The sequence below is a fragment of the Tupaia chinensis genome, unplaced genomic scaffold (genome assembly GCF_000334495.1).
Source record: "Tupaia chinensis unplaced genomic scaffold, TupChi_1.0 Scaffold000222_1, whole genome shotgun sequence".
Taxonomy (NCBI): Eukaryota; Metazoa; Chordata; class Mammalia; order Scandentia; family Tupaiidae; genus Tupaia; species Tupaia belangeri.
Genome location: NW_006159697.1, coordinates 1,503,554 through 1,524,322, shown reverse-complemented (window position 1 = coordinate 1,524,322; position 20,769 = coordinate 1,503,554). Strand labels below are relative to the sequence as shown.

The window sequence follows — 20,769 nt, the reverse complement described above, 5'->3', positions numbered from 1 at the left end:
GGGCGCTCCAAAGACCGGGGCGCTCCAAAGACCGGGGCGCTCCAAAGACCGCGACGCCAAGGGTCTCCGGGGGTTCGGTCTCCGCAGTCCGCCCCAGCACCCTCCCGCCCCCTCCCACCCCTCCTCACCCTGCAGGAGACGTCAGGTGCGGGCAGCCAGCCAAGCTGGTCTCTTTGGGAAGAGGGAAGGGGGTCTCGGGACCACCGGGATGGGGCGTCTGTCCCGAAGCTGCTGCTTCCACCCGGACCCAGGTTCGCGTTATACTTCACTGCATTTGAATTTCTCTTTGGGCCTTAGAAAAGAGGTCAGGAAACTGACATGGATGCGCTAAGAGATTCGTGGGTGGGGTCGGGGGGCACCGGGCAGGGGCGCGGTCTGACGCTGCCCCTAGTCTCGCTCCCACCTCCCGCTCATTCCTGCACTCTCTCCTTCATCCTTCTCTGTCTTCCTCTCTCCTCGGTCCCTGCCTTGTTCTTATTATCTGGAAAACAATCCGAATGAACAGCTAGCCACATGGAGCCACACACCTCGTTTCCACAGGTGTCTCTTTCTCCAGAAAGCATCCCATCCAGGGTGAGTTATCGAAACGGGCGTCTTTCTTCAACTTCCCCTGTGTCTGTCCTGCGCCCCTCCCTGTGGCCCCTCTTTTTAAAAAATTCTTATTTCATTTATTATCATCATTATTATTTGTTTAATTTGACCAGAGAGAGAAAGAGACAGACAGAGACACAGAGAGAGAGAGAGAGAGAAAAGAAAGCCTCCAGGTCCAGGACTTGACCCGTGGTCAGCCATGTGGGAGGCCAGCATCCCAGCCACCACACCACCTGCCGGCCCCATGCCTTCTTTAGCTTTGAAATAGCTCTTCTGTCACCTCTTGTAATGTTCTTTCTTTTCTTTTTCTTTCTTTCTTTTTTTTGGAGAGGTTTTCACTATAGGGCGCGTGCGCTCGCCAGACAGACAGAGAGAGACAGAGAAACACGAAGCCGAGAAATCTCCCCCCAGGGGGGATGGCCACACCACAATCCATTCTCCTCTCGGGATCTTGGGCACGCACGCACACGCGCCCGGCGTGAGTTTAAGCCACCGGGTCCAGGACGCGAACGACTACGTGGGAGTCCAGCAACATAGCCATTACGCTAACTGCTGGTTCTCTTGTAATGTTCTTTCTCAGACAAACTCTTCCTCCCCAGCTTCCACCCTGATTCTCAGGCCTTCCTATTAATAAACCAGAAGGGCAACCCTCTGCAGAGCCCCTGTGGTAACCAGGCTTTTCCTTCAAGGACATCCTCTTACATATCTATCTCTTCACACCCTTTAAGTCAGCAAAGCCAGAAGAATTCATTGGCCCCGTGGTGTGGTGTGTTTTTCAGCCATTACAAAATCAGGGTTGTCTCATTCAAAATGTTCTGTAGGGAGGCCAACAGGTGGCTTAGTGGTTAAAGACACTGGATTCCCATGTGGTTGACCACCTTCTGAGTCCTAGACCCAGTGGCTCGCTTTCTCACTTCCTCCCTCTCTCTCTCTCTCTGGTGAATGGGTGTGCCCTATAGCAATCTTTAAAAATAATAATAAATAAAATTTAAAGGGAAATGTTCAGAGCCAGCAGATGGCATAGTGGTTAAGGTATTGGACATTCCCACATGGTCAACCATGGTTCAACTCCCGGACCCAGTGTCTTGCTTTCTCACTTTACCTCTTGCTCGCTCTGTGTCTCTCTCTGGTCAAATTAAAATGAATGAATGAATAAATACAATTAAATCAAATAACTTTTTTTAAGAGGTTTTTTTTCCTACAGGGAGCGTGCGTTCTCCAGAAAGACAGAGAGAGACAGATAGACAGAAAGTGAGAAATCACCCCCCTGGGGGGATGGCCACGCCACAATTCCTTCTCCTCCATTCTCCTCTCGGGATATTGGGCACGCACACACACGTGCCTGGCATGAGTTTAAGCCACCAGTTCCGGGACTTGAACCACGGTCGACTACATGGGAGTCCAGCAACGTAGCCATTACGCTAACTGCTGGTCCCTCAAATAATTCTTTAAAAGAGAAACGTCCTATAGGCCGAGCCAGCTTCATGGGTGAGCAACCTACAGCAAAATTGTACAGTGCCCCACTCTGAAAGGATCCACCTTTGAGGGACTGCTCTGCTGTCACTGTCTTTAAACTCTTCATAATTTTAAGTGAAGCTCCCTGAACATTCATTTTGCATGAGATCTTCTTTAGCCAGCGCCAACTCTATGTAGCTTTTGGCTATGACTCTGCTATCCTTCTACCAGAAATCTAAAAACATAGACTTTTGCTCACATGAGCTCAGTGATTTGTTTAGAAGATGCCCAGAATTGTGAATGCACACCGTACTGTGATAGTAAATATTCTGTTATACTTCATACCAAGAGCAAAGCTACTAGTCATGCACATCTTACTGTGATACTAAATATTCTGTTATACGTCATGCCACGAGCAAAACTACTAGTCATGCACATCGTACTGTGATAGTAAATATGATGTTATATGTCATACCACGAGCAAAGCTACTAGTCATGCACATCTTACTGTGATACTAAATATTCTGTTATACGTCATACCACGAGCAAAGCTACTAGTCATGCACATCTTACTGTGATACTTAATATTCTGTTATATGTCATATGACAAGCAAAGCTGCTAGTCATGCATATCGTACTGTGATAGTAAATATTCTGTTATATGTCATACCAAGAGCAAAGCTACTAGTCATGCACATCATACTGTGATACTAAATATTCTGTTATACGTCATACCAAGAGCAAAGCTACTGGTCATGCACGTCTTACTGTGATACTAAGTATTCTGCTATGCTTCGTACCAAGAGCAAAGCTACTGGTCATGCAGACTTCAGGCAGATGTGTCAGTGACAGGAGGATGACCTGTGAATGCAAGGATTGTCTCCTAAATGTTGCCCCTTTCACTGCCAATTACTACCCCCATTTCCAACACTGTGGGGATCCTTCCCTAGTGCTTGTCTTCAGTTTTGTCTGTTTGTTTGGTTGGTTTTTGTGGTTGTTTTGTTCTGTGTTTGCTATAGGGCACGTGTGCTCGCCAGAAAGACAGAGAGAGACAGAGAGACAGAAAGCGTAGGAAGTGAGATCGCAAGGGAAAGCGGGCTGAGCTCTTGAAAAGAGCTTTGAAAGGTTGCAAGGGGTCACAGTATTGTCTTAAAGCAACGTGTGAGCTACCTAACATGGGTCCCTTGGCATATCTCTTGCATGGATAAAAGCATTGTATAATACACCAGGAAAGAGAACAACCTCGTGGAGAACAGAAGGTTTGGCCCCATCCTTCACGGCTGCCTTATTATGCATATGTTAGAGTTCTACTTGTGCTGGTATTGCTTTTCTCCTTTAGAATGATCAAAGACATCCTCTGTGATGATGCTGGGCCTTTCTCATGTTATTTATTTTAATGGCATTACAAATCACTTTTAAAAAAAGAATTATTTATTTATTTTTATTTCGTTTTTAAATTTGCTATAGGGCACATACACTCAGCAGAGAGACAAAGAGAAGTGTTTGTGTGTGTGTGTGGTGGGGGGGGTGATAAAGCAAGCTGCCAGGTCCAGAACTAGAACCATGGTCAGCCACACACACAGGAGTCCCGAACCTTAACCACCACACCACCTGCTGGCCCCTAAAGTCACTGTTAAAAGGAATATTCTTGGATAGTCAGAATAACAGTGACAATCTAGTTTTATTTTATTTTTTTTAAATTCTGTCCATATATACTCGATTTAGGAGGCAACTCGCCCTGCAAGATGGCCTGTGGCAAGTCTCCAACCTTTGACATAATGGATTAAGCCATGCCCTACAGCCCTACATTTAGGAAGACCCAAGACATGGGAGAAGGACCACGAACATGTGCTGAAATATTGACATGTGAAATCCTGTTGCCAAGGTGCTATTCATTGAAAGTCCTGGTGCTGTCTTAGGAAACCCCAGGAACCCAGTTTTAGAGATCTGTCTGCAGAGGGACACTGACATCCCAACTTTAAAACAACACCCTCGAAGACTGAATAGCAAGCCCGCCAGAAGCTACAGTTTGAGATATCACTGATTTTAAAAACACATATCCTACTAGGGACCAGCTGTTAGCGTAATGGCTATGTTGCTGGACTCCCACGTAGTTGACCGCAGTTTGCGTCCGGACCCAGTGGCTTAAATTCACGCCAGGCGCGTGTACGTGCGTGCCCAAGATCCCGAGAGGAGAATGGAGGAGAAGAGACTGCAGCGTGGCCATCCCCCCTGGAGGGGGATTTCTCAACTTTCTATCTCTCTGTCTCTCTCTGCCTGTCTGGCAAGCGCACGCACCCTATACCAGAAACCTCTCCAAAAAGAAAAAAGAAAGAAAAAAAAAACACATATCCCACTAAAAATGGAGCAAAAGCTTTGATTTTACCAGCATCTATGGTAGCAAGTATAGATAGTTACCAGCATCTATGACTCTTACCATCTTTTTTAAGAGATGTTTTTGCTATAAGGCACATGGGCTTATTAGAGAGACAGAGAGAGACAGAAAGGAAGAAACCATCCCCCAGGGGGAATAGCCATGCTGCAATCCCTTCTCCTCCCTTCTCCTGTCAGGATTTTGGGCATGCATGCATGCACACGCACTGGGCATGAGTTTTAGACCACTGGGTCCGGGACTTGAAGCATGATCAACTATGTAGGAGTCCAGTGACGTAAACACTATGCCATCTGCTGGTCCCCTATGACGTAGCTTTATTAAAGTACACTTTCTTTAGGAGGGTGTGTGTCTGTGTGTGTGTGTGGATCTGGATTGGATATACCAAACCACTTCTTAATGATCACATTGGTACTTTTTCTCCACTTAGCAAAGACTCTCTTAGACTCGTTGTTCTTTTAGGCTGGCAACTTGTCCTTTTAAACATGTCTAGTTTTATGTGATAAAGATAAATTCTGAAGGAAGCAAGTATGATCTTTCTCAAATATGCCCCTCTTGGAAAAGCAAATGGAGAACTCGCCCTAAAATTAGGGTGAACACTGATCAGCCTAGTGGTTGCATCACTGGACTCCCACATGGCCAACTGCGGTTTGAGTCCTGGACCTGGAGGCTTAAAACTCACACTGGGTGCGTGTGCGTGCATGCCCAAAATCCCGAGGGGAGAACGGAGGAGAAGGGAGTGCGGTGCCCCAGGCTGTGTGTGTGTGTGTGGGGGGGGGTGATTTCTCTTCCTGTCTCTCTGTCTCTTCAGTCAGCACATCCACCCTATAGCAAAAATCTCCCTTAAAAAAATAATAGGTAAACACAAACACTTTAAAATAATGGCATGTATTCCTTATAAACAAAATCCCATCCCTGGTCACTGGTCATTGGGGGACAACGTGGTGAGGACAGGGAAGTGACAAACGAAATCTAGTTTCCTTTCTAATCGCTTCCACTTGGTGATGCGGTGATGTGCATCTTCTCTCAGGAACAGCAGCAACTTCGGGAAAACTAGAGAAGTGTACCCCGCAGCAACCCTGCCCTCATCCCCATCTTCTCCCAGCTCCTTGCCTTTTTTTTTTTTTTTGCGAGGTTTTTGCTTTAGGGGTGGGAAAGACAGAGAGAGACAGAGACAGAAAGCGAGAAATCACCCCCCAGGGGGGATGGCCACGCCGCAATCCCTTCTCCTCCAATCCCTTCTCCTCCGTTCTCTTCTTGGGATCTTGGGCACACACGCACACACGTCCGGCGTGAGTGTAAGCTGCCAGGTCCGGGACTTGAACCACAGTCGACTACGTGGGAGTCCAGTGACATAGCCATTACGCTAACTGCTGGTCCCAGGGTGCCCCAAGTTCTAAAAAGAGAAATAGAAAAGAAGGGACTGTGGCGTTTCCATCCTCCGCGGTGGGACTGTTTTCTCTTCCTCTGTCTCTGGTAAGTGCATGCAGCTTCCAGCAAGTTTAAAAAGAAACGAAGAACACGAAGCACCGTCCTGGACTGTAGTGGCAAACTACGGCTGCCCTCCCCCTTTTCTCGCCCCAGCTCCAACGCCGAGTGTATTGGCTGCCTGTCCTGCAGTCCTCCAGGAGTTTATTGTAGACTAAGCCACCACTGACGTTTTCCTCCTCACTGCAGTTAAATCACAGGAATGACTGAAACAGAGACCGTGTTGGGTGTGTGTTTTCCTGGCCCGGCGTCCGCGGTATGATAGCCGTGTTCTCCTGAGAATGCTTTACTGCCCCCAGCACCCCACCCCGGGAATTTGTCACTTTCGCACATGGGATGGTATCTGTTGATTCCAGTGTCCTAGTCAACCTAACAGCTGCTCACCAGGCAAAGGACCTCCGGTTTTTGAAACCAATGGTTTCAAAGGACATTTGATGCCCATCACACTGAACACTTGTCCTAGTGACTAGCTAGTTAACTCCTGTTACCCTAGTTCTAATCTTAGCAACCAGATAGAGGCAGAGTTCTCGTACTTGATGGAAGATAGAAGCTGAAAATACTGAAAAACACATAAGTAGTGCTAAAAGACATACTTGTTAATAGTCAAATGTGGCAGAGTCTGTAAAATACAAAAAGCAACTTGTATTTGTGCTCCGTAACATGACCAAAATACTACTGACTTGCCCCTAAGTATTATATTGAGAGAAGCACACACGGAAGGAATATACATTTATCAGAATCTAAGCCTAGCTTGGACTAGAAGCTGCGCTTCTCCCTTCTGAATGGCCTGCTTTTCCTATGAAATGCGTCATGGATCTCTTAGTAAAATGCATACTTAAGTGTTTGTGCAATGAGGCTTTTTAAAGCAAAACCCACATAAGCAATCACGATGTGATTCTGAGTTTCATTCTTCACCGTACAAAGAAACCCACAGGTGCCCTTCAGAATGACTGAAACGCTGCTCTGTTAAAAGTCTTAAGTGGGTTTTTCCTTCTCTGATATTTTCAAGCCCTTGAGAATTTACATTGAGCTCTGCAAATACCAAGAGCTTTGGAGAGAAGCTTCTGACGAAGGTCAAAACGGCGCTTTTAGTAGGAGAGAGCGCCACATAGTGGCCATTTAGGTGAAATGTGAGGGAAAGGAAAAGAAGCCTGCGTCTGTGATAAGCTCACTTCAGGACTGAATGGTCCGTCTAAGGCTTCTCTCTTACGGGGAATCACGCGGGGTCCTCACGTAATACTAACTAGGTTATTTCCAGTGTGGATTTAAACACGACAAAGCTCTTCTGTGTAGACACTGACCCATATTCGGGAACCGAGCATAGTAGTCTTCCGAAGGAAATGGTTTTGTTTGTGTTCAGTTTGCCAGAGGGACATGCACTCACCAGAGAGAGGGAGAGTGAGACAGCACTCCCTCCCCACGGGGCGTGGTCATGCTGCAGTCCTCTGGGCTTCTCCCTTCTTCTTCCTCTTCTTTTTTCCCATTTATCCTTTCTTTTGGCACTTTTTGCATGCCCTCACAGGTGCCCAGTGTGTTTCTGAAGCCGCTGGGTCGGGACTCGAACCGTGTGATTCGCCTTGTGGGATTCAGTTACCTTAGACACCATGCCATGGGCTGGCTCCAAAGGAAGTATTTCGAATCACTTCTCAAATTATCCCCTGCAAAATTACAGCTCCAGGGAAACCAAGGATAAATTATATTTGCAGACGCGTCCACTCCGGGTAACTTTGTTTTGTAGCTTATACACTGCTTACTTCTTAGGGATCTGTAAACGCCCAGAGCCTTGCCCCTCCGCCCCCCGAAGGAAACAAGAAAGCTGATAGGTTTTATCTGCCGTGTTGGAGAACGCAAAGAAGACCCAGACACGGCCTTTCAGCACTTCCTGGCCACCTTAGACAACAAGAGCCCACCGTCAAGCGACTCAGAGAAACACGTTTAAGAACTGGAGGGAAATTCCCGTGTTACCCTAAGACCTGGAGGTGGAACTGAGGCGTGCATGAATAGTTTCCTCTTCTGAATCCACAGGGCTGAAACACACACACACACACACACACACACACACACACCCCTTAGGACTCAAAACCCAAACCAAATCAAAACAAAAGGAAACAAGAAAGCATGTTTTGATGTATTTCCAGGGGGTTCTATCGTGGCTAGATTGGGCCAGATGGAGAATACACTGCCCTCTGACAGAGGTTGGATGCATCCTTCCCGTCTCTGTCTCCTTCTCTCGTTTCTACACCCCTAAAGGCTCACCTCATCTTTACACCTTCGCAGTGAGCGACAGGAACGCTGACCTTGAGGTCTGGGGTACCCCACGTCCAGGAGCAGGCTTCACCCTGGTTTCTTAGCAGCCTGCGTCTTGCTAGAACTCAGATGAAGGCTCACCGATAACTGAGATGGCAAATGCTCTTCTCCTAGCCTTTGGGGATGCCTGATGAGACTGTAAAAAAATAATGATTTAATTTTATTTATGATTATTATTATTTTAAATTTGCTACAGGGCACATGCACTCCCCAGAGAGAAACAGAGAGAGGAGTGAGAAAGTAAACCTCCAGATGGGTCCAGCAGGTGGTGTGGTGGCATGTAGGTGGCATGTAGGCCAGTAGGTGGCGCTGGACTCTCACATGGCTGATGGCGTTTTAGGTCTCGGGCTGGTGACTTTCTTTCTCACTTTCCCCCTCTGCCTCTCTCTGATCAAACGGGACAATAATAATAATAAACACTGTTAAATAAAATAATTCTAAAAAGAAAGAAAGTCTCCTGGTCTAGGACTTGAACTGCAGTCTACCATGGAGGTGTCCAGCGTGTTACCCACCACACCATCTGCTGTCCCTCCCCTTTTTTAATTTTAGTTTTGCCTTAGGGCACATGCACTCCCCAAAGAGAGATAGAGAAAAATCTAGACATTATACTCCAGGAGGGATGGCCATGCCACAATCCCTTCTCCCTGCTGAGAATATATTTTGTTTGTTTTTAAGAGAAACTTTTGCTATAGGGCATGTGCACTTGCCAGAGAGATAGAAAGTGAGAGATCACCCCCCCCCCAGGGTGGATGGCCACACTGCAATCCCTTTGCCTCCATTAATCTCTCGGGATCTTGGACCCTGCATGCACACACGCCTGGCATGACTTTTAAGTCGCCAGGTTCAGGACTTGAACCATGGTGGACAACGCGGGAGTCCAGCAAGGTAACTATGACACCATCTGCTGGTCCTGAGAATATTTTTTCTACATCTGCCTGGTGTAGAGCAAGAACTTGGCAACATTGTAACAGATAGAACATAAGCGGAGAAAGGGGTCTGTATTCCATTTTGTTGTTTTAGAACCTTTTTTTTTTTTAGAGGTTTTTACTATAGGGCAGGTGCTATCGCCCGACAGAGAGAGACAGAGAGACAGAAAGTGAGAAATCACCCCCCAGAGGGGATGGTCACGCCACAATCCCTTCCCCTCCATTCTCCTCTCAGGATCTTGGGGCAGCATGTACACATGCCTGTCATGAATTTCAAGCCACCGGGTCCAGGATTCAAACCACGGTCAACCACATGGGAGTCTAGCACCTTAACCACTCTGCCACCTGCTGGTGCCAAGTTCTTTTTCTGTGCAAATAATGAGTAGCTACCATTTTGGATAGTGAACAACCAGGCAGTCTTCATGCATGAGAGGTTTATTTCCCACAGCCTGATATTTGTAATGCTTTTTTGTATGTGGGAGGACAACGCGGGCAAAAACGTTTGAACGAGAGACTCATTCAAGGAGACGTGGCCTGAGTCACGGATACCCGAGAAGCCATTGGGACCCGGCCAGGCTACGGAGCTGGTTCCCATTACTAAGCTCAGCGGGTGAAGCGAGTGTTCGTCCCCCAGTATCGCGCACACAGAAAGCCATGGAGCAGGTTCTAAGCCCCTTTCTGTCTTCAGAGAATGAGGTGCACGGGTACTTTGCTTGTTTGATAGCAGAGACCTTCTATCTTATACTAACGATGAAATGTAAAAGCAATTGAAATGCCAGCTTCTGTCTGCAACAACATAATGCTAATCAGCTGCTCAGACACTGCGGGGTTATGAGATGTGATCTGGGAGCCCTGTCACTGGAGGCCAGAAAGGTAGACGATCCTCTTGGAGTCAGGCTGGCGTTGAAATGTCAGCATACCAATGTGACTTGTGCCACCCACACGGATTCTCTGCCCTGGGCTGTCTTCTTGCGAAACTCAGATGGTAATAGAAGCAAAGTCTCAGGATTAGTTTTTGGAAGGTCAAGTTTCTAAAGGGCCAGGGAGAGATCTTCAACGGTAAAGAATGAGTTCCTTTGGGACCAGCAGTTAGCGTAATGGCCATGTTGCTGGACTCCCATGTAATCGACCACGGTTCAAGTCCCGGACCCGGTGGCTTAAAACTCACGCCGGGCGTGTGTGCGTTTGGGCCCAAGATCCCGAGAGGAGAATGGAGGAGAAGGGATTGCGGCGTGGCCATCCCCCCTGGGGAATGATTTCTCACTTTCTATCTCGCTGTCTCTCTCTGTCTGTCTGGTGAGTGCACGCGCCCTATGGCAAGTGCACATGCCCTATAGCAAAAATCTCTCCAAAAAAAAAAAAAGAATGAGTTCCTTTGAATGGAAAATGGGGAACAAGGACCCACTTTAAATTGTCATCTTAAGTATTGTCTGAATTAATATCAGTGACCACTAGAAAAGGTTAACTCCTATTAGTATCTTTTTGCTTCTAGTCTTAAACCTGCCTTATCTAGCACCTGGAGCCTTTGCAAAATCCCTTCTAAAATTAGAATCTGGTATTATTGTTGCTCTATTTAACTCACGCCGGGTTCCCCACAGATGAGGGGACAGTTGTTGTGCATCAGTAAATGCCCCCTTCTAATGCTTCTCCATAACTGGACTTCCCCCCGTTCACATGCTTGTCAGCCATGCTATTGTAACACAGAACAGCTAGCGACGTCACCTGCTGTGTCTCCACCCGTCCTTTTCTCTTGTTTGCAAGGCAACTCTTTTGTATTTATTTATTTTTAAAGAGAGATTTCTTCTGATAGAACGTGTGTGCTTACCTGAGAAACAGACAGAAACAGAGAGACAGAAAGTGAGAACCGCACCCCCACCTCAGGGAAGATGGCCACGCTGTAATCCCCTTTCCATTTTCCTCTCAGGCTCTTGGGCATGCATGTACACACATCTGGTGTGAGTTTCCAGCCTCTGGGTCCAGGACTTGAACTGCAGTTGACCACATGGGAGTCCAGCAATGTCACCATCGCGCCATCTGCTGGTTCCTGCAAGGCAACTCTTTTCCATGGAGAAAGTGTATTTGTCATCCGGCCCTTTGTCCACCATTCTCTCCCACATGCGGATTTTCTAGCATTTTAGATAAAACCTCCCTGTACTACATGTATACTCTATTTTTCAAAAGAATTGTTTTAAATTTTTATTTATTATTATTTTCCATTTTGACCAGAAAGAGAGAGAAAGTGACAAAGCAAGCCGCCAGGTCTAGGACTTGAACCACAATTGACAATATCCAGCAACTTTAAGCACCATGCCACCTGCCAGCCCCCTGTAAACTCTATTTTTATTACTGTATGTATTCATCTGCATCTCTACTTTTTGAAGCTTGTTGCTATTTTTTTCTTCCTTTCCTTTCTTTTCTTTTACTTTATTTTTATTTTTTGTAAAACAAAAAAAGAGTTTATTTGGGTCATGGTTAGGCTGTTCACCTGAGTACCACAAATTCCAAGTTGCCCTGAATAACATGTACCAAAGTCTTGCAGATTTCAGGATGATTTTCCATTTTACCAGAGGGCATAGGCACTCACCAGTGAGAGAGACAGAGAGACAGGCAGAAAAAGAGCGAGAGGAGAATGCACCTCCTGTGGGGAATGGTCTTGCCATATCTCCCTCCCCTAGGGACTTTGGGCAAACGCACACTCACCTGGCATGTTTCTCAAGCCGCTGGGTTCGAAACTTGAACCTTGGGGTAACTATGGGATAACTAGTTGCCTTAACCACCAGGCCATGGGGCCAGCCTTATTTTGAGATGTTTTTTTCTTTGAAGATGTTTTTGCTATAGGGAGCATGCACTCGCCAGAAAGACAGACAGAGACGGAAAGCGAGAAATCACCCCTCCCCAGAGGGGATGGCCACACCACAATCCCTTCTCCTCCATTCTCCTCTCAGGATCTTGGGCATGCATGCACACACACCCAGCGTGAGTTTAAGCCACACAGTCCAGGACTTGAACTGCATTTGATGACATGGGAGTCCAGCGATGTAACCATGACACCATCTTGCTGGTCCCTCAAGGTGATTTTTAAAGACAAAAGTTGCTCAACAAGTCATGTGCCTGGAACTTTGTCTACTGACCCGATGACTATAGAAATCAGACATCACCTCCAAAAAAACAGGCATTGACACAGAAGGACCGTCACTTCTGTCCCTGTGCAGCCCAGCTGAAGCTGCTACCCGCACGTCATACAACCATGGCCAAAGACGTTGTTTATAGCAGCAGAGCTCACCTTAGCGAGACCCAAAAACAGCCGCACATGCATCGCTGGAAGAGCAGAGACAGATGCGAAATCTTACACAGCCGTCAGCTTACAGAGGGGTGTGCTTTGAAGAAAACCCAAATCATGTGACAGGAAGCAGCGAAAGAAAAACTGCCAGTAGACCCCCCCTAAAGTGGGATATTCTCTTTTGGGATAATGAGAATAAAAAGAGACATGGACTGGCCCCATAGCACAGTGGCTAAGCACTGTATGGAGGAAGCCAGGTCCCACATGGCCAACTGCAGTTCGAGTCCCAGCCTTGGTGGCTTGAAGAATCACAAGGTCATGGGTGAGCATGTCCAAGGTCCTAGTGGTATGGAAGAATGGAAGAAAAGGGGATTGAGATGTGACCAGGCACCAGTGGGGTGTGCTTTCTCTCTTTCTCACTCTCTTTCTCTAGCACATGTGTGACCACTCTGGGATAACACACACACACACACATGTGTTATTATATATGTGATATGTCTGTGCAGTAAATCTAATATATGGAAAAGGCATACAAAGGGGAAGACAGACATAGGATTATAGGATCTGAATGGTTAGAAAAACTGTGGCACATATACACAATGGAATACTATTCACCCATTAAAAAAAAACAACAACAAAACCCTGGCTTTTGACAAGAAGTGGATGAGTATGGAAGATTTACTGCTGAGTGAAGCAAGCCATGCTATGAAGGAGAGGCACTGTATGTCCCCACTTAATATATACCAAGTGTCCGCACTCTATAACTGAAACTCATTGACTAAAGGATACAGAAACACAGTATATAGATGTAAATACCAGATATAGTGTGTGTGAAAGAGGAGGGTCTGAGGAAGGACATTTTGGGAGGGACGTGGAGGCAAAGCATTAATGGCACAAAGAGGTGTGGTATTATCTGTTGAAGATATTTCGTAGTTTTATCAACAGTACTAGGGAGAAATGTTCACCTGTTGAAATATCCATTTTGTAAGACAAATAATAATGTGATTGAATGTATGGGAAAAAATGAAATGAAAAAAATGTTAAATAAAAGGGACAAAAAAGATATGAGTGAGAACACTGGGGGGTGGGGGGAAGACCGGTCAATTGTGAAAGGTCCAGCTTGTGTTCGTGGTGAGACGTGCTGGTATCCATCACTATGAACAGTCACTAGAGGGGCTAGCCCTGTGGCTTAGTGGCTAAGGGAACTGGATCCCATATGGCCAACTATGGTTTGAATCCCAGCCCTGCTGGCTTGAAAACCATGTCAGGTACATGTGCATGTGGACCCAGCATCCCAAGCAGGTGGAGACATGGAGGAGAAGGGATTGCAATGTGACCACAACCCACTGGGGAGTTCTTTCTCCCTCTCTGTCTCTCTCTCTCCCTCTCTGTCTCTCTCTCTCCGTCTCTGTCTCTCTCTCTCCCTCCCTCCCTCTCATGGGCATGTGCACACTCAGGGAGACAAAAACCACGCCCATGCTCTGCAGGGTTGAAGCCACAAAGGAGGACCCCAGATCCACATCAGGGCGTGTACCGATGATCCTGACTAGCTGAGGTTGGGTCCCAATGCGAGACCTTCTTGAGAGCACCTGTATCTCTGTCTCTTTGTCTCTCTAGCTCTCTCTGAAGACATAAGTCAGCTTTTCAAAGGATACATCTTTCTTTGAGAAATAATAACTGATGAACTAACTAGCTGAAAGCGTAAAATAGCCCATACATGGAAACACGATGAAACTGTCACGAACCAGAAATGATCATGTATCCAGCACCACGTCCCTGAAATTTAAAAATATAATGAAGTAAAAAGAATTGCCCCAGGCCCTGTATGTTTATTCAAGCGACAACGAAGTCCCTGAAGCTTTCCTAGCAATATTAGATGTATTATTTGTTGAAAGAACGAGTCCAAGAGTGATTTTTTTTTTTTTGGATATGCAAAGCCAGGGAAGAATGAAGTTCAGTTGTCCAGTGTTACCCTTGGTCATAATTAGGAAGACGGAGGTAGCGTTTGAAGGACTCCCGTGGGGATCTTGAGAAAGAAATCGCTCTAGACTTAGCAAGGCGTGTCTCGGTTGAAGCATATGTCCCTGTCAGAAAGTTAGGCGGTGAAAAGCCCAAGAGAGGAGATGGGTTTGTGGGGAGAATATGAGGACTACGTGAAGTTTTTTCATTTTTAGATGTTTTTACCATAGGGTGCATGTACTCGCCCGAGAGAGAGAGAGAGAGAAAGTGAGAAAGGGAAACCCCCCAAGGGGATGGCCACACTGCAATCCCTTCTCCATTCTCCTCTCTGGATTTGGGACATGCACCCCGTGTGACTTTCAGGCCACTGGGTCCAGGACTTGAATCGCGGAGGCAGCCATGTGGGATCCAGCACCTTAACTACCACACCACCGCTGGCCCAAGAACTGTGTGGTTTAAACAGCCGGCACCTAGAGCCCATTGCCAAGAACATGGTGCTCATTGGGCGTTCCTGTGCCTCCCTAGGGTAGGAATCGCCCTGCTTTTGAGTTCTTCCGTGTCCTGGGAGATCCCACCTGGAGGACCTTCATTCCGCAGGGAATGTTCAACCTTGGGCAGGCTGCAGGAGTTCACCTAGAAAGCTAGCCCGCTATAAAAGAGGAGACCTATAGGATTTAAAACGACTGCAAAGGGGGGTCAGCATGTGGCCTGGTACTTAAGGGGCTGGGCTCCCACATGGCCGACAGTTCAAGTCCCAGACCTGGTACTTACTTTCTCACTTTCCCTCTCTCTTTGGTAAAATTAAAAAGTAATAATAATAATAAAATGAAGTAAAATCGGGGGGGGGGGAGGATTGCAAAGGTCTCACAAGCCAAAAATAAATAAATAAATAAATAAATAAATAAAGGTATTACAATAGCTTGGCCTTTTCTACATCCGTGGATTGGTGAGGTCTGGAAAATTCCAGTGCACAGCTGTGGGTAAGCTTTACCTGATGTCATCTTAGGAATGTGGGAGTCCGTGTGCATCGGCCATGTGACAGTGTTCTACTAGTTTTACAGACTTGTGATTGAATTCCTGTTTGACCTTTTTAATGACTTGGGTGAACAGTAGGAAAGGGTCCCTTCAAACATGATATTTTCCATGCTATCGGAAGACCCTTTACCTGTTTCCTTTCCTTTTTGAATCTGCCAGGGAGCACATGTGCTCATCTGAGAGAGACAGAGACAGGGAGGGAGAGAGACAGAGCACTCTCAGCAGGGAATATTTACACAGCAATCCATTCTCCTCCATTTCTCCATCCTGCCGGGATTCGGGGCACGCCCGCACACACGTGTGGGCGGCGTGTGTTTCAAACCACCAGGCTGGGTTTCAAACCTGAGATCCACCTCCCTTAACCAGAAGGCTACGGGGCTGACCCTGTAGATTCTTTAAATCTATGAGTACGTTGACTATAGGCAGTTTGGATTTCTAGGATGGGTACCAATGAGTCATTTAAAAAGTCAGAGGCCCGGGTCCCACCATGTGACACCTGCACTTAGCTGCTCTGGGGTGCCTTAGACATTAGTCTTTTTTAAAGCAATTAGGTGACTTGAATGCTTCCAGGTATGAAAATCAAAGAGAATGCTTTTCCCCTTCGTTCACATGCTGGATTTGAGAAGAGTCATGGAAATGTGATGAAAATTGGTAGGTAGCTCATGCTTTCTGAGAGTCAAACTACTGACATTTTTGTACCGGGTCTGCCTGGCCCGCTGTCGGCTGTGGAGCTGCAGCCCTGGCCTCGAACCACTAGAGGCCAGTAGCACTCTCCTCATGGTGACCGCCAAGCCTGGCTCTGCACAGGGCCGAATATCCCCTGGGGGACAAAGCCACTCTCCTCCCCAGCTGAGAACCAGGGCAGTACTTAATTCCCATGGGACAGACACTCGGTAGCTCATTAGTTCTAGGAAAACCAAACAAACCTGTCCTTCCAGCAAGACAGTAATGTAAGTGCACACACAGGAAAGAGACACGATTCTTTGTTTGTTTTGCTGTAGGCCCTGTGTGGTTGTTTAGCAAAGACACAGACAGAGAGAGTGAGAAATCACCCCCCGGGTGTGGGGGGCAGGGGGATGGCCAGGCCACGTCCCTTCTCCTCCCGTCTCCTCCTGGGATCTTGGGTATGCATGCACAAATGCCTGGTGTGATTTTTCAACCTGCCCGATCGGGGACCCTAGCCTCACCGTGGGCTGTATGGGATCCAGCTACCTTAACCTCCACACCACCTGCTGGCCCAAGACATAAATTTTTTTTTGAAGAATTATATATTTAATCATTTTATTTTTGGTTATTTATTTTAATATGACCAGAGAGAGACAGAGCGAGAAAGTGAGAAAGTAAGCCATTAGGTCTGGTACTGCAACCATGGGTTGTTTTATCTATTTATTTTGATGTGTTTTGTTTTTTAAAAGGTGTTTGCCTTAAGGCGTGTGCTCTCAGGGCAGGGGAGGGTGGGGAAGAGAGGAGACTCTCAGAGGGAAAGTGAGAAATCACCCCCAGGGGGATGGCCACACTATAATCCCTTCTCCTTCATTCTCCTCCTGGGATCTTGGGCACGCACACACACATGCCCAGCATGACTTTGAAGCCACCGGGTCTGGGACTCAGACAGCGGTTGGCCATGCGCGAGTCCAGGGATGTAACAGCTATACCATCACCTGGCCCCAAACCATGGTATTTTTAAATGATGTCCTCGATAATGTTTTGAATGAACAATTAACCACTATCAAAGGTTTCCATTTCCAGGGCCAGCAGGTGGCGTGCGGGTTACAACTCTGGATCCCACACAGCTGAGTCTGTGGTTCAAGTCCCAGACCTGGTGCGTTGAAAATCATGCGGGGTGTGTGTGTGTACATGTGTCCAAAATCCCAAGAGGGGAATAGAGAAGAAGACATTGTGGCATAGCCATCCCCGCTGCGGCGTGATTTCTCACTTTCTGTCTCCTCGCAGAGGAGCGATTTCTCACTTGCCCTCTCTCTCTGTCTGTGTCTCTCTTTGACAAGTGCACATGTCCCATGGCAAAAACGAAAATAAAATAAAAATCAGTCTTTATAATACGGCTCACCCTTTCAGCCACCATAAATTGGTAGGACATTTTTAACAAAAAAGTTGGAAGGTGTAGTTTTCCTTTCTATATGTTGCATTCCTTAGTAATAACCAAATATCTATGGGACCAGCAGATGGCGTAACAATTATGTTAGTGGACTCTAACAGGCTGACGGCAGTTCAAGTCCCAGACTCTGCAGTTAAAACTCACACTAGGCACATGTGCATGTGTGTGTCCAAGAGCCCGAGAGGAGAATGGAGGAGAAGTGATTGTGGTGTGGCCATCCCACCTGGGGGGGGGGGTGATTTCCTGCTGTCTGTCTCTCTCTGTCTCTCTGGTGAGCACATGCGCCCTATAGCAAAAATCATTAAAAAAAAAAAAAGAACGAAATAACTGATTATTTCTTTTAATTATGTACTTACATTTTATGTGTTTTATATACTTATATAATATTCATAAAGAAATATCCTTTTACTATAGTTTTGAGTAGTTAAGTGGGAGGTTACTGAAAGTTTATGAAAACAGTAGACTAGCAGGACACTATTAATTGAAGGTTGCATCAGGCTTAGCATTTTCCTATGCGTTTAGCATCTTCACCCTTAAATTTATTGTTTGTTGAGGAAGAAATCCTAAGTTGTAGCATGACCTGGTACTTTGGTTCCAGGATTACCGTTAATACCAGGATTACCATTTAGTATTTACTACTCTGCCAAGGAAGTGGTCTTATCTGAATCTTCCAGGTGAGGAAATGAAGCCTCAGAAAATTATGGAATTTACCCAGCGCACTCAGCAAGTAAGCATAGAGCTGCCGTCCAAACGCAGGTCCAGCTAACCCAAAATCTGTGCATCTTGCATTAGACCATCCCTGTGGACACCATAAGCATCAACAAGAAGGGGCCAGCAGGTGGCGTAGTGGTTAAGGCACTGGACTCCCACATGGCCAACTGCAGTTGGAGTGCTGGACCCACTGGTTTGAAAATTACGCCAGGCACGTGTGCACGCGTGTCCAAAATCTTAAGAGGAGCCTGGAGGAGAAAGGATTGTAGCGTGGTCATCACCCTGTAGGGGTCGATTTCTCACTTTCCCTCTCTTTGTCTCTCTCCAGCCATGCTCTATGGTAAAACAAACAAACAAAACAAATTTAAAAAACCAGTCGATGTAGTGGAAGAAAGGAAGACATTGCAAGGCAGAACAAATTCCTTGGTGGCTTCATCTGGAATGACTTGGCGGTAGAGGTGGACATTAAAATCTTACACATCACTAAAAGAGTGAACACTGGATGGGAAAAGGATCATATTCTTCCAGAAATTGCTCTGCAGGAGCTCACTAGCTAGGGGATGGGATGAATCTTCTGGCTAGAAGTCAAGGCGGTGCTGACTGGCTCAGAATATCCAGACTCATGGCCCCGGGACCCATGGATGGCCAGGGCATATGGTCAGGACATACAAAGATCAGAGGTCAGGAGATCTGACCTGTGGTTCCTGACAGCCCCAGGGCCAGATTCTGCCTGCCACCTGCTTTTGTAAATCATGTTTTATGGCAAGACAACCATGTGCTCATGATATACATGGATCAGAGGTCAGGAAGTCTGGCAGGTGGTTAATGAATCCCAAACAGGGAACCCTAAAGGTGAAATCCTGCCTGCTACCTGCTTTTGTAAATAAAGTTTTATTGGAACAAAGCCATTCCTGTTCATCCACATGTAGTCGACCGCAGTTCAAGTCCTGGACCTAGCGGCTTAACCTCATGCCGGTCGCGTGTGCGTGCGTGCCCAATAAACTGAGAGGAGGATGGAGGAGAAGGGATTGTGGTGTGACCATCCCCCTGGGGGGGGGTGATTTCTCGCTTTCTGTCTCCCTGTCTCTCACTGTCTTTCTGGCAAGCTCCTGCGTCCTATAGCAAAAAACTCTCAAAAACAAAACAAAACAAAACAAAACAAAAAAAAAAAACACTGATGTTATTTACATTGTTTTGGGTCAAATCAAGGATGAGATTCTGTTTTATAGCTGCTCACTTGTCTCTCCTGACCTGGAATCTGAATCTGGTGTTCCCCTTTTTTCCAGACTTTACCTGTTACCTCTCTCTGTTGCATGCTTTATTTTATTTTATTATTTTTAGATTTTTGCCATAGGGCTCATGCGCTTGCCAAAGAGAGAGCTAGAGAAGGAAAGTGAGCAATCATCTCCCCTTCCCCCAGGGCAGGGAATGGCCATGCCACAATCCTTTCTTTTTTATTCTCCTCCCGCAATTTCAGGAACACACGCATAAGCACCCGGTGTGATTTTCAAACCTCCGGGTCCAGGACTTGAACTGCAGCCAGCCACATGGGAGTCCAGCACCTTGACCACTACACCACCTGCTGGCCCTGTATGTTTTATTTTTATGTATGTATGTATGTATTTGTTATTTTGGTGATTCTGGACCATTCCTGGCCTGTTTCCCTCTAGAATCTTCCTCCTTAGGGTATCCTCTGCACACAGAGGAGGAAGATTTTTGCATCACTAACATCTCACTGTGGTCACATCCTTTGCTCAAATGAAACCTTGGTTAGTCCACAGTCACCTCCATGTGTCAGCCTGGAGACTGACCCACCTCTGACTCTCTGGATCCCCTTTCCCTATTCATACTTCTCCCACTGTGCTCATGTAAACAATGCAGTAAAGGTGGGGCCAGCAGGTGACGTGGTGGCTAAGGTACTGAACTCCCACATGGCCAACCACAGTTCAAGCCCCAGACCCAGCGGCTTGAGAAATCACACCAGAAGTGTACATGTGTGCCCAGAATCCCAAGAGAAGAATGGAGGAGAAGGGATTGCGGCTTGGCCATGCCCCCAGGAGATAATTTCTCCCTTTCCCTCACTGTCTCTCTGTCTCTCTCTGATGAGTGCACGTACCCTGTAGCAAAAACCTTTTTTTTAAATGAGGCAAATGTGATAGTCATATGAAATATCATCGGAAGAAATACAAAATGCTGCTTGATCGGCCCCTCTCCCTAAACTCTAAGCTTTGTGAGAGTAGAGGCATTTACCTGCTGTCTTGTGCCTTGCAGTCACTGTCACTTGCTATTCCTGGATTTGATCCAGCAAGTGGTGTTCCCGGGCTCGCAGGGTCAGACCTAGTGTTTCCTTTGAGCCGGTGTTCATCTCTGATAGGCCAGTGGGAGGTGTAACAGGTGTCTACAGGTGTCCAGCTGAAATGGGCCACTGGGAGGTATAGCAGGTGTCTGCAGGCGTCCAGGTGGGATGGGCCAGTGGGAGGTATAGCAGGTGTCTGCAGGCGTCCAGCTG

At 46.7% G+C, this 20,769-nt stretch overlaps 1 protein-coding gene across 1 annotated transcript in view; it reads right to left on the bottom strand.

The window, feature by feature from the left end:
* ANOS1 (anosmin 1) overlaps positions 1-20,769 on the bottom strand; it is a 322,949-nt gene that overhangs the window by 229,902 nt on the left and 72,278 nt on the right. The gene's annotated exons all lie outside the window — the stretch shown is intronic.